At 34.9% G+C, this 15,451-nt stretch overlaps 1 pseudogene; it reads left to right on the top strand.

The window, feature by feature from the left end:
* LOC102497564 (transmembrane protein 126A-like) overlaps window positions 1-15,154 on the top strand; it is a 16,527-nt pseudogene extending 1,373 nt beyond the window's left edge.
* The last annotated feature ends 297 nt before the right edge of the window (window positions 15,155-15,451 follow it).

Genomic DNA, 15,451 nt, shown 5'->3' with positions numbered 1-15,451 from the left:
CTCGGAGAATGAATGTTAGGTAATATTAAAAAAAAAAAAAGTTGCTGGAGGAAAAAAAAATGGTAAAACTGTTCGTATCATTTTGTAAAAAAAAAAAAATGCTTATTTGACAACTGCAGCGAGCTATATGGTCACAGCTGGGTACTACTTTATAGTATGTTCATTCTACTCACTGGGGTTTATGTCTAAAGTCAGACTTGGGTTCATGTATAGGTATGTGTCAGCTGTGCTAGCTATTGGATATATTTAGACTAATTAAGTTCATTGGCAGAACAATTGAATGGGGGGGGAAGATATGGAGGGCAACCGTGGATGCCAGGGACAATGGGGGTGGAGGATGGGACATAGCAGAGGGTGGGGGAGGTGGAATCAAGGATGGCAAAACCAAAGGCAAGGTATGCAGAACATAAGAATTGGAAAATTATTTGCTGAGAACATGTATGTCGATGTGCTTGATTGAGCCAATGCACAGTGTATTTTGGATGGAAAATTCATTTGTGTGTTGTGATGGTGTATAGTGAATTAATGTAGAAAATGAATAAATTTAAAATAAAAAATAAGAAAAAAAAATAGGTGAATTGATCCAAATTTCTATCCTCTATTGGCAGCAATCCTCTTTATAATGTAAAAAGATAAAACATAAGTATATCAGTTTTATTATTTATTATTAAATATATTGGTGTTCACAAGTAATTTAGAACTTAGTACATATGTAATGATATAGTATGGTAAAGAAGAAAAAACATTTTCTATAGAGAAATAAAAATCCACTATAAGCTGAGTTAATCACCTCTAGCAGTTAAGTTTTCAGATACATTTATATAAAGTGTGCTGTTGGGTCCAAAGAAAACCTTAAACTCCCTTAGAGATGGAGATCTGGGTTTAGTATGTAAACATTAGTATAAAACTACACTTACCATATAGGGCTGCTAAGATTGCTTAAGAAAATGATGTGTGTATGTGTGTGCATGTGTAGTAGTCAGTCTACCCAAAATTCCTTCTCAAATGAAGTAAAAATCTTCAAAACTATAAAAATTCTACACAAAATTACATCACTGGCATTATCTGAGAACAGTGAATGACAAAACTGCAAAATAATTATGACCTAAAGGAATGATTTGAAAACCTCACCATTTTTGTGTAACAGGCACTAGCTCTACCTTGAGTCCTCCTCAAGGCTTTGAGGTAAGCAAAGGCCCACTAAGAAAAAACTGCAAGGAAGACAAAGAGGGGATGTTAGCATAGGCTTCTCGGGAAATTTCAAGCAAACACCAGAAAGGTTAAACCTAAGCTCACATGTTAATAGTAACCAGGCAAATCAGAGGATAGATCACAGAGAATGGATTTCAAAGTGGGTACTATTTTAGAATACTAGATACTATAGGTGTATGATTTAAGGAACAGATTTAAAGAGGTGAATGGGATATAAAGAGATAAAACTATAAAAACATAATTTCTATAAGTTAAAAAGGCAAAGAGGATCGACTCCATGGTGCAGAAGTAATGTGGTGCTCAAAGGAAACTGGATGACCACAATTTAAATCTTTGACCCAGTCAGCCTTAAACACATCAGGCACAGGCAAGTGTCTAAAACCTGAAAGGTGGAAGGACTGGAAGCAAGACTTGTGAAAAGTGCTCCTCTTTCTTTCTCTCCATTTCTTTCTCTGTCATGTGACACACTCAGTCTATCATGAATAAAAAGAAAATAATAATAATAGATTTTTTTAAAAAATCAAATAGCAAAATGAAGTTGTTTTGGCAATCAGTTTTTGGCAATCATTGGATGGAAAAATAAAGAGAAAGGAAATATTTAGAGTCCTGTATGAGAAAAGGGCAAGAAAAACAGCACACATAAATTGGAAGACCCTCAACCCATCCAGCTTACCAAAGCAAACAATCAAATGAACAGGCAAATTAAATGCTCCTGTATTTGTCTTTTCCTAGTCAGGCAGGAAATTATACCATTAAAATAAGAATCCAATAAAACTTCTCAACTTCTTCAATGAATAAAAGAAATGTAAAGGAAAGAGAAAAATGTTGAAAAAAATGTCCCCACGCACAAAAGTTACACAAATAAACTGAGTGAATATATCCTGAAAAAAATAAGGAAAAAGAAAAACAACAATGAGATGATAAAAATGGCATGCAGAATAAGATAGGTCAGACTATAAAGGAGCAATTTCAAAGTTAGTGCTATATATAAATTAAAAAGTAGTGGAAGTGGAAGGCAAGTAAAGAAGGCACAATACATACATAATTGGAGTCAGTGAAAAAGTAAAAGTAAAGCAATAAAATGTATTTAAAATTGTAAATGAAGAAAACTCTTTAAAAGATAGAAAAACTTCAATCTAAAAATTGAAAAGGCCTAGCAAACACAAGAAAATTAACCCAACACAAACGTTACTTAGATTTTTTACGTTATACCTATTTTTTCTTTCCCTTCCTTCCTCACTCCCTCCCTTCCTCCCACCCTCTCTCCATTCCTTCCTCTCTTCATTCCTTACTTCCTTCTTTCCTTCCTTCCCTTTTCTCTCTCTCTTTATTTCTTTTTTAAAAAAATGGTAGAGGGCTCATGTTCTCTGGAGAGAAACAGAGAGAGAGAGAACATGAGAAAGTACTCCTGGGGGAACAGTCATGCTGCAATGCCTATTCTTTTCAGGATATTGGGCATGAATACACACACAATCACATTCACCTAGCATGTTTCTCAAGCTGCAGGGTCTGGGACTCTGAGCCACCATGTGTAAGGCAGATACCTTATTCATCACCCCACTGCTGGCCCAAAACTATTATATTTCAAATTTAAAGATAAAATCCTCAAGCTCCCTAGACAAAAGATTAAATGATTTACAAAGGCAAAAAATGAGACAAGCATCAGAATTTTTAATACCAACATATAAAGCAAGGTACTAGTGGAATCATATTTTTAAAAAAAACTTAGTAAAAGGCAGTCTGAACCCAGCAGTTTATATATAGACAGGTGTCCTTCAAATATACAGACTATTAGAAAAAATAATTTTTAATATACAAAAACTTAAAATTCTTCACTTACTTTCTTACAGAATCTGCTAAAGGACTATGTCACTCAAACAATGACTAAGAAAACCTTTGCCAAAGGCTGATGGTAGTATTTTTAAATATACAAATATTTCTATATTTAAAATATGTATATACAACTATGTAATACAATTAAAATAAAGATAAGTCTAAAGGTGGATGATTAATGTTATACATTCTGACACAATAAAAATAATGCACCTAAAATAATGGATGAGAAATGTACTAGTTCATTCTACTGCTAATAGAAAATGCTTGGAACTGGGTGATTCACAAAATAAAGGTTCATTCAGATCATAGTTTGGAGGTCCAAGCCACCTTGAATAAGGATCTTCCTTTTGGTAGTGTCCAAAACCATCCATGGCATCACTTCTTGAGGGAACAGGTGGTTGCATCTCAATGTGCATCCATGTATCTCTTGGTCTCTTTCTCTCCCCTTACAACTCATCTAGGAGTCAACCATAGGGTCCCAACACTAATCACTCCCAAAGGCCTCATCTTTCAACATCATGAAAATATTAAATTTCTTCTTAAAACCCTCATAACTAATTCTCAGTACATTACTTTTGGGAAGTTACATACCACAGCAAGAAGAGAACAGAAAAAGTGTATTATTGTTTGGGCAATGCAATGAGTGATTACAGATATATTAAATGTCAGGCCAGCTGGTAGCATGGTGGTTAAGTTAGTTGGATCCCACATGGTCTACTGCACAGTTTGAGGCCCAGACTCACTGGTTTGAAAAACACACTGGGCTGGGAGCATGTGCATGTGTGCCAAAAATCCAGAAAGGAGAATGGAAGAGAAGGGATTAAGGTATGCCCTCTTTCTTTTTCTTTTTTTTTTTTTTTTTTTTAGGTTTTTGCCTTAGGATGTGGTATGTACTTACCAGAGAGAAACAAAGAAAGACAGAGAGGAAAAATTGAGAAATTCCCCACAGGAGGATGCCTATGCCACAATCCATTCTCCCCCACTCTCTTTGAAGTAAAAATCTTCAAAACTATAAAAATTCTACACAAAATTACATCACTGGCATTATCTGAGAACAGTGAATGACAAAACTGCAAAATAATTATGACCTAAAGGAATGATTTGAAAACCTCACCATTTTTGTGTAACAGGCACTAGCTCTACCTTGAGTCCTCCTCAAGGCTTTGAGGTAAGCAAAGGCCCACTAAGAAAAAACTGCAAGGAAGACAAAGAGGGGATGTTAGCATAGGCTTCTCGGGAAATTTCAAGCAAACACCAGAAAGGTTAAACCTAAGCTCACATGTTAATAGTAACCAGGCAAATCAGAGGATAGATCACAGAGAATGGATTTCAAAGTGGGTACTATTTTAGAATACTAGATACTATAGGTGTATGATTTAAGGAACAGATTTAAAGAGGTGAATGGGATATAAAGAGATAAAACTATAAAAACATAATTTCTATAAGTTAAAAAGGCAAAGAGGATCGGCTCCATGGTGCAGAAGTAATGTGGTGCTCAAAGGAAACTGGATGACCACAATTTAAATCTTTGACCCAGTCAGCCTTAAACACATCAGGCACAGGCAAGTGTCTAAAACCTGAAAGGTGGAAGGACTGGAAGCAAGACTTGTGAAAAGTGCTCCTCTTTCTTTCTCTCCATTTCTTTCTCTGTCATGTGACACACTCAGTCTATCATGAATAAAAAGAAAATAATAATAATAGATTTTTTTAAAAAATCAAATAGCAAAATGAAGTTGTTTTGGCAATCAGTTTTTGGCAATCATTGGATGGAAAAATAAAGAGAAAGGAAATATTTAGAGTCCTGTATGAGAAAAGGGCAAGAAAAACAGCACACATAAATTGGAAGACCCTCAACCCATCCAGCTTACCAAAGCAAACAATCAAATGAACAGGCAAATTAAATGCTCCTGTATTTGTCTTTTCCTAGTCAGGCAGGAAATTATACCATTAAAATAAGAATCCAATAAAACTTCTCAACTTCTTCAATGAATAAAAGAAATGTAAAGGAAAGAGAAAAATGTTGAAAAAAATGTCCCCACGCACAAAAGTTACACAAATAAACTGAGTGAATATATCCTGAAAAAAATAAGGAAAAAGAAAAACAACAATGAGATGATAAAAATGGCATGCAGAATAAGATAGGTCAGACTATAAAGGAGCAATTTCAAAGTTAGTGCTATATATAAATTAAAAAGTAGTGGAAGTGGAAGGCAAGTAAAGAAGGCACAATACATACATAATTGGAGTCAGTGAAAAAGTAAAAGTAAAGCAATAAAATGTATTTAAAATTGTAAATGAAGAAAACTCTTTAAAAGATAGAAAAACTTCAATCTAAAAATTGAAAAGGCCTAGCAAACACAAGAAAATTAACCCAACACAAACGTTACTTAGATTTTTTACGTTATACCTATTTTTTCTTTCCCTTCCTTCCTCACTCCCTCCCTTCCTCCCACCCTCTCTCCATTCCTTCCTCTCTTCATTCCTTACTTCCTTCTTTCCTTCCTTCCCTTTTCTCTCTCTCTTTATTTCTTTTTTAAAAAAATGGTAGAGGGCTCATGTTCTCTGGAGAGAAACAGAGAGAGAGAGAACATGAGAAAGTACTCCTGGGGGAACAGTCATGCTGCAATGCCTATTCTTTTCAGGATATTGGGCATGAATACACACACAATCACATTCACCTAGCATGTTTCTCAAGCTGCAGGGTCTGGGACTCTGAGCCACCATGTGTAAGGCAGATACCTTATTCATCACCCCACTGCTGGCCCAAAACTATTATATTTCAAATTTAAAGATAAAATCCTCAAGCTCCCTAGACAAAAGATTAAATGATTTACAAAGGCAAAAAATGAGACAAGCATCAGAATTTTTAATACCAACATATAAAGCAAGGTACTAGTGGAATCATATTTTTAAAAAAAACTTAGTAAAAGGCAGTCTGAACCCAGCAGTTTATATATAGACAGGTGTCCTTCAAATATACAGACTATTAGAAAAAATAATTTTTAATATACAAAAACTTAAAATTCTTCACTTACTTTCTTACAGAATCTGCTAAAGGACTATGTCACTCAAACAATGACTAAGAAAACCTTTGCCAAAGGCTGATGGTAGTATTTTTAAATATACAAATATTTCTATATTTAAAATATGTATATACAACTATGTAATACAATTAAAATAAAGATAAGTCTAAAGGTGGATGATTAATGTTATACATTCTGACACAATAAAAATAATGCACCTAAAATAATGGATGAGAAATGTACTAGTTCATTCTACTGCTAATAGAAAATGCTTGGAACTGGGTGATTCACAAAATAAAGGTTCATTCAGATCATAGTTTGGAGGTCCAAGCCACCTTGAATAAGGATCTTCCTTTTGGTAGTGTCCAAAACCATCCATGGCATCACTTCTTGAGGGAACAGGTGGTTGCATCTCAATGTGCATCCATGTATCTCTTGGTCTCTTTCTCTCCCCTTACAACTCATCTAGGAGTCAACCATAGGGTCCCAACACTAATCACTCCCAAAGGCCTCATCTTTCAACATCATGAAAATATTAAATTTCTTCTTAAAACCCTCATAACTAATTCTCAGTACATTACTTTTGGGAAGTTACATACCACAGCAAGAAGAGAACAGAAAAAGTGTATTATTGTTTGGGCAATGCAATGAGTGATTACAGATATATTAAATGTCAGGCCAGCTGGTAGCATGGTGGTTAAGTTAGTTGGATCCCACATGGTCTACTGCACAGTTTGAGGCCCAGACTCACTGGTTTGAAAAACACACTGGGCTGGGAGCATGTGCATGTGTGCCAAAAATCCAGAAAGGAGAATGGAAGAGAAGGGATTAAGGTATGCCCTCTTTCTTTTTCTTTTTTTTTTTTTTTTTAGGTTTTTGCCTTAGGATGTGGTATGTACTTACCAGAGAGAAACAAAGAAAGACAGAGAGGAAAAATTGAGAAATTCCCCACAGGAGGATGCCTATGCCACAATCCATTCTCCCCCACTCTCTTCTCAGGTCTGGGATTTGAACTGTTGCAGACCATGTAGGAGTCCAGAACCATAAACACTATACCACCTGCTGGCCCCATGAAGTTCTAACTTCAAACAAATGCAAACCTTCCTAAATTTTAAAGATGATAACAACAACAACAAAAACCTGAAGAATGTTTATCTAGTTGCATACATAGGATTCTGAAACTATAAGGTAAATGTATGATAAGAATCAGGATTTGCATATCCTCAAAGTGTCTGTTCCAATATACTTGTTATCTACAAAGAGAAATGGTAACTACAGCCATCATCATCACTGACTGGCTCTATTTCCTTAATGAATTAACACAGAATTCTGAGATTGGAATGCCAGAATAGCACTGATACCTTGAATAGGGGGAATCTTCATTCCTCAAGTTGGACATGAGCCTATAGCCTCTTTCAGTCCCTGTTCTAATCATGGTCTCACCTCAGGTCTAGAAACACTAAAAACGCAGGAAGCAGGAGCCAGAATGTAGCCCTTAATAGATAGCTAGTTTGCCCTATCTACCTGAATGGCATGGCATGTGGATTTTGAGTGTTGTTTATTGCATTATTTCCTATTAAAAGCCAAAGCAAATGAACTTGTGACCACCAGTAATGAATAGATAGACTTATCACAAACATAACAGTTTATATTAGGAAGGATACAGGAACATAAAAATTCTCAGGTTGCACACTCTCTAGTTTTAACATTCTAATTCATTCTATACTGAAGAAACTTATTGTTCAGTACCTTGAAAGGGCCATAGAACAGCCTTTTTCCCCTTTGATGTTCCTGATAATGACTTTCAAACGTTGGCATTTATGCATGAGCAAAAGCCACTTTTCAAAGGATAATGTAACTGAATTTATCTTCTTCTTTTGACCTTTAAATGACTTTTTGGTCTTGCCTGACTTATCTATCTTAGTTCTTGGTTTTGCCATTCTCTCTCATCTTCTGAGATCATTGAGCCAGGGTTTCAGGGTGAACCTCTTCAAAAAAGATGCTTTGGTATTAAGGCTTTGTCTGTTTTGGATCAAGACTTCAGAGCTTGCTCCTGCAGAAAATTAGAAATAATATATCAGTTGTACAATTACTTTTTAAAATCCTTTACAAATGTAGACATTTCTATTTCTCAGGTAATGACCTATTTAGATATTATTTGATATATTAATAATATTCTTTCCCACAGAGTAATATGTTTCCAAAAAAGATTTCAAAATTCTAACTTTTTACCAAAACTTAGTTAACCAAAGAAGGACTTTTAAAAAGTCTACAAAGCATAATAGTTATATGTCTTTCACATATCTATTATAAATTAAGAAAATGACTCAAAGAGGAATACAAGTCATGATAAACAAAACAGAATTTTTAAAGTTAATATTCTCCATGCATCAATGTGAGAAAGACTATTGATCTATAGAATATATATATATATATATACATATATATACATATATATATATATATATATATTTCAAAGTAAGGTAATATTTTTGACAACTATTGAATTGCTGCTACTCCAGTAAAAACTATGAATAAATTGTTATTTTTATAACTGGGATATCTTGTTTATTAATCTGTACTTTCATAGTGAGAAGTAATTGTTACAAAAGATAGTATCTTTCCAGTACAATCTTTTTATTACGCTTTAACAAAAATAAATATTTTTTCTGTCATGATAAATTTAGGCATATGGATTTAAAATTATGAAGTTGTTTTAAAAGAATTTTAAAGAGTTGGGATGAGCAGGTGGTGTGGTGGTTAAGGTGCTAGACACTCCCACATGACCAACCACAGTTCAAATCCTGGACCTGGTAGCTTGTTTTGGCATTTTCCCTCTCTCTCTCTCTTGCTCTCACTCTCTCCCTATCTGTATGTCTCGCTCTGGGCAAAATAAAAAATAATGAATATAAATAAGCAAAATTAAACAAATATTTCTTAAAAAAAAGAGTTAACCTCAGAAGTACTTTTATTTTCTATTGCACTTTGATCAGCACAAATTAACTAAAACAGAAATTGTCGAATTATATTCTTAGGAAATGAGCCCTTTTTTTTCTTTGTGACATAGTATGTATTAAACTTAAGAATTTCTAAAGTAAATAAAATGTGAAAGTTCTTTGAGGAATTAGAAGAGTTGTACTTTTGATGAATTAGAGTGCTATTTTATAAAGATATGATTTAATTCAATGATATTTAAATAAGACTAAGATTTTTAGACTGACATGGCTTTAGAAAATTTTAATACATGTAACCAAATGAGCTATATGACACAATATATATGCATGTACATATATGTAAATATAATATAATGTGTATATTATTGTATTATTTTGTGTATTTTATTTTATGAATTATATGATTTGAATATCCATCATGGCCATAATTATACTAAAATACTTGTTTCAACAAACTTCAAAAAATATTTCATTATATTCAAATCTTCGAGTGTTACATATTTTTTTAATTTAAATTCATTCATTTACATTCATTCACTGTACATCATTACAGCATACAAAATGAGATTTTCCATCCAGAGTATATTGTATATTGGCTCAATAAAGCACATCAGCATACATGTTATCATCAACAAATAATTTTCCATTTCTTATTTCCTGTATGTTTTGCTTTTTTCTCCCCCCATCCTTGATTCCCTATCTCTTACTCTCTGCCATCTCCCACTCTCCTCCCACACTGTCTCTGGTATCTATGTTTACTTTCTATACCTTTTTTCCCCCACATTTTATTGAATCACTAAAGATATTAATTAATCTATATATTTTCATAGCAAGCACAGCCGATATATACATTTCCATGAACACAAGTCCAACTTTAGGCATAAGCCTCAGTGAGTAGAATGAACATCCTATAAATTAGTACCTAGCTGGGGCTATATATCTTACTGCAGTCATCATATATGTATTTTTAATGCTTTTTTTTATTTCAAGAAAAACAGTTTGTGGTTTTTTTTAACCTTTTTTTAACTTAATTTACATTCACTCCCTAAGCATTGTCACAGCATACAAAATGTCATTTCCCATCCAGAATATACTGCATAATGGCTTAATCATGCATGCTATTATCAAATATAATATTTAAATCCAGACTTGTCTCTATGATTAAGTTGGCCATTTTCTTAGTTTTTGACCTCTTATTTCTGTGTGACTACATTTAATTTTCCTGATATAGCACTCCCTTGAGAACTTCTTGGAGAGTTGATCTGGTGCTCGTAAATTCTTTCAGGTTTTGTTTATCTGAGGATGTTCTTGTGTTTTCTTCCCATGTGAAAGATAATCTTGCTGGGTACAGTATCCTTGGCTGAAATTGCTTTTCTCTTAACGCTTTGAATATATTTTTCCATTCTTTCCTCGATCTCATTGTTTCTGATGAGAGGTCTGCTGTTAATCTGATGAGATATCCTTTGTAGGTAACTTGATGTTTTTCTCTTGCCAATCTTAGTATCTTGTCTTTGTCTGTGTTTTTGGTCAATCTGGCTATAATGTGTTTTGGAGAATATCTTCTTGGGTTGATTCTATTTGGGGTCCTTTGTATTTCTTGGGACTAGATCTTTAAGTGCCTCTCTAGGTTTGGAAAGTTTTCTTGCAGGATTTCATGGAATAGATTATCAATGCCCTTATGAGTCTCTTCGCCTTCTGGAATGACAATTATCCAGATGTTTGGATGTTTGATGGTATCTAGTACTTTTAATATATTATTCTCATTTGGGGGGGGAGGGGCAATTTTATCAGTCTTTGTGGTGGATTTTTCTAGGCCAGCAATTTTCTCTTCTATGTCTGAGGTTCTATTTTCTTTATTTCCATGATTTCCATTGAGCTACTTGTGGATGAAGAGGAGTTATTCTTTTCCCTTGGAGGAGAGGTATTTTCTTGCTTTCCCAAATTTCTTGTGGTCCTGTGGTGATTTCTAGTCATCTAATGGAAGTGTGTTTCTTTCTTTCTTTTTCTCTCTCTCTCTTTCTTTCTTTCTCTCTCTCTTTCTTCTTTCTTTCTTTCTTTCTTTCTTTCTTTCTTTCTTTCTTTCTTTCTTTCTTTCTTTCTTTTTAGAGGTTTTTGCTCTAAAGCACGTGTGCTTGCCAGACAGAGAGAGACAGAGAGACAGAAAGCAAGAAATTACCTCTCAGGGGGGAATGACCATGCCGCAATCCCTTCTCCTCCATTCTCCTCTCGGGGTCTTGGGCACACACAGATGCGTCCAGCATGAATTTTAAGCCACCAGATCTGGAATGCCAACCACGGTCAACTACGTGGGAGTCCAGGGACATAGTCATTATGCTAAATGCTGGTCCCTTTCTTCCTAATTATTTGACATTCAATCCTGAAATCACTACTGCGCAGGAGCCATGAGGAATCTCAGTGTTAAATATTTCCTAGTGTTTTCTGTTTGGCTTTTTTTGCAGGGTGGGGAGAGGGATTGGTGGGGTTGGGAAGGATTTTGCTTTAAAAATGCTTTTCATCATACTTAGGTTCATTAAATTTTACCTCTCAATGAAAAATGTTTCTACTAGCTTACAAAGTGTCAGGCATTTTGCTAGATGGTGAGAAAATATTAGGCTAAAATTCCTTATTTAGAGATGTGCAGTCTAATGGAGGAGACCTACATGCATGTGATTGATTAGAGTGTGACATATTAGGACTCTCAGGTCTCCCAGAAGGAGAGGAGATTTGTATTGTCTGAGTACAGTAGATACTCATTTCCTTAGTAATTGGCATTGAATTAGACTGTGTGCTACATGCTTTGCTTTTATCTTTGAGTTCCATATTATGTCAATAAGGCCTCCTCTAAACTGTAATTTCATAATTCTGTATTTGACTGAGAATATATATATATATATATATGTGTGTGTGTGTATATACATATGTATATATACACACACACATATATTTATATAGTAATGCATAATGAGAAATTCCATTGATTAGGTTTTTAAATATTGTAAGAATTAGTTAAGTAGACTTCTTTAATTTTTTTTTATTTGAGAGGATTTTGCTATTGGGAATGCGCGATCACCAGAAAGACAGAGAAACATAGAGTGACAGAAAGCAAAAAAATCACCCCTTGGGGAGGGGATGGCCATGCCACAATCCCTTCTCCTCCATTCTCCTCTTGGGATCTTGGGCATGCATGCACACGTGCCTGGCATGAGTTTAAGCCACAGAGTCTGGGACTCGAACTGCAATGGGAGTCTAGCGACATAGCCATTATGCCAACTGTGGTCCCTACTTAAGTAGACTTCTGAGGACACTATTTTATTTCATCTTCTCATTTTACATATGGGGAAACCAGAACTCAGAGACATTACATTATTTTGTCAAGGCTTACATAGTTAAGAACAATTCAGACATTTAGACTTGTATTTGAACTGATTAACCTAGTTTAATTTTGTTTTCTAGCCTACAACATTCCTCAAAGCTGCATCTACATCAGAAAATGGGACTATATTCTCCATTTTATTTATTTGTTCACTGCCTTCATGAATATTTGAGTCATCTTAGAGAAATAAAATGACCCACGTTTAAGTTTTATAGACTGTAAAGCTGAAATAATTATTCATTTACCTTTTTATCAAAGAGTCATGCTTTTTGACACTTATTCATAAAAATTGATTAGTATTTGCTGTTATAATAGCTTGATTCAGGAAACAGTAATAAATACATGTTAAGGTGCTTGAAATATTTTATACATATTACTCAAATTTTAAAAATTAAATTCTGAATATTCTTCTATATTCAGGCTTATATAGATTTTTGTGAAAATGTTACTTAGCCTTTTACATACCTTGAATAAAATTTTATAATTTTTATTTTGATAAAAATATTTAGAACAATTGTATCTCAAGTACTGTATATATTTACATTAACTCGATCTTTTTCCTCTGGGTTTCTCAACCTGTCATTTTAGTGTCAGATAAGACTCTACCCAAATAGCACATTTTCTCACATATCACCTTTAAAAATTACCAAATATTTCCCCCTGAGGTTTCTTCTGTTCATGATTAAAATGTATCATCATAAAAAGTAAAACAGTTATTTGAAAGCCACAACTTCTAAATCTTTCAACTCTTCCCCGTAGGCTGCCCTTAGTATGTTATTGCATAATTAAATTATTTGTTTTATTAACCTGTCCTTCCAAATATTAAACATAGCAAATACATGTACCTCAAAAGCTGGTTATTTTAACTTATTGAATTAAAAGTGAGAATAATGGAAAATCTAACTGCATTTATATGTTCTTCCTCAAATCCTTTTTTAATCCATGCGCGGGTGCCTGGCATGATTTTCAAGTGACAAAGTCCAGGACACTAACCACGGGAAGTCATGTGAGAGTCCAGCAATGTAACACTACTCTATTTGCTGGTCCATAATTTTCAAAGTTTGCAAATAAACATCAAGTTTAAACTTAAATAAAAGTTAGTTTGACAATTTTTCGAAATCTGATGGAATCATGCCTCCTCAGTTCATAAATAGGTGGGAATTTCTAGATTATGGTATTCCCCTTAGACCTTGCCATTGGTCTACAGAATAAATCTCCATCTTTTTTCTATTTTTAGAGAGATTTTTTATATAGGGTGTGTTTGCTTGCTAGAGAGACAGAAAGTGAGAACTCACCCCCAGGGGGGATGGTGACACTATAATCCCTTCTCTTCCATTTTCCTCCTGAGTTCTTGTACATACACACACATGCCTGGTCTGAGGTTTAAGTCACCTGTGTCTGGGACTTGAACCACAGTTGACAACACGGGAGTCCAGACATGAAACCATTACTTCATCTGCTGGTCCCAATTCTCCATCTTCTTACTCTCAGCAGAACTTTGTGGACCTGTGTCCCCTGTAGCATAAAGAAGCTCTCCCAAGCTCATTTCCTATTTCTTTGTTTTCTTGTGTCTGTTGTGATATACACAGCTATTTCTTGCATTACCTTCTAAGGTTGCAAGCAGAGAAAGATGCGGAGGCAAGAGTGGAAATAAGTGGTCAGGTCTAGGTTCTCCGGGATTTGGCTCTATCCACAGGACTTCTCTGAGCCACCATTCATTTGTAACCTAAAATTGTTGGATCACTCCAAATCACTCTAAGAATGTATGCTTAGTCTTGACTGATACTCATAATACTCCTGCTGGAAAAAGAAATGTAATGCACTGTAAAGATATATGTGATTCAGTGTAATATAAAAATGCTTATGATAATAATAAATAAAATTAAGAAATGTATGCTTACATATTTAACTAATTATATAGATTTGAATCTAACATATTGCAAATAGTCCTAACAAGTTATACAATTCGTGTGTTCAGGCTCCATCTAGAAGTAAGGATGAATGCATACAAGTGAATGATATTAACAATAATAGTGATTCGGCGTCTGTCACATGTCAGCCAAAGATGGTGGGACCCAGGTGAGTGGAAGAAATGTCTCAGTGAGCCACAGCCTGACTGAGGAGGACTCGGCCGAGGCACTGGCTGCAGGGAGAAAAGCATAAGTTGGAAAATGATAAGCCAGATGAAACTATCAAGGAAAACTTAATTTTCAATATCATAACCAGAAAAATTAACCAACTTCCAGAAGCTGAAAGGAATCTGTTGGAACATGGATCAACATATGTTGGACTTAATGCAGCTTTCTGTGACCTAATAGCCAACAGTCTTTTCTGGCGTGTCTTGAATGTGACAAAAGCTCCTGTAGCTGCTGGTTTACCAATGCAGTAATCTCATTTTTTACAGCACATGTAGCTTACAAAAGTTTTGTCAATTTTCCCTTGAATACAGGTGACTTGAATTGTGAAACCTGTACCATAACAAGGAGTGGATTGGTTGGTCTAGTTTTTGGTGGCCTCTACCCTGTTTTCTTGGCTATGCCTGTGAATGGTGGCCTAGCAGACAGGTATGAATCAACCTTGCTACCAGAGAAAGGAAACATCATCATAACTTCCTGGATAAGAATTTCTAAGCCAATCTTTAGAAAGATTTATTTCCTATTTTGCTCCAGACTACACTTGCATCATATTTAGGGTCCAGAAAATATAAATTATTTATAAAAGCCCTTCAGTTACCCGAAACTGGCCTAGAAATTCAATTATTTTATTTTATTTTTATTTTTTGGAGAGGTTTTTGCTATAGGGCGAGAGCACTCACCAGACAGAGAGAGTTATAAAGACAAAACGAGAAATCACCCCCTAAGGGGGATGGCCATGCCGCAATCCCTTCTCCTCCATTCTCCTCTCGGGATCTTGGGCACACATGCACATGTGCCCAGCATGAGTTTAAGTCACCGGGTCTGGGACACGAACCACGGTCGACTACATGGGAGTCCAGTGACATAGCCATTACGCTAACTGCTGGTCCCGAAATTCTATGATTTTAAGCAATATGT

The sequence above is a fragment of the Tupaia chinensis genome, unplaced genomic scaffold, assembly GCF_000334495.1.
Source record: "Tupaia chinensis unplaced genomic scaffold, TupChi_1.0 Scaffold000388_1, whole genome shotgun sequence".
Classification (NCBI taxonomy): domain Eukaryota; kingdom Metazoa; phylum Chordata; class Mammalia; order Scandentia; family Tupaiidae; genus Tupaia; species Tupaia belangeri.
The sequence above is the reverse complement of the archived record's forward strand: the minus strand, read 5'-3'. Positions and strand labels throughout refer to the sequence as shown.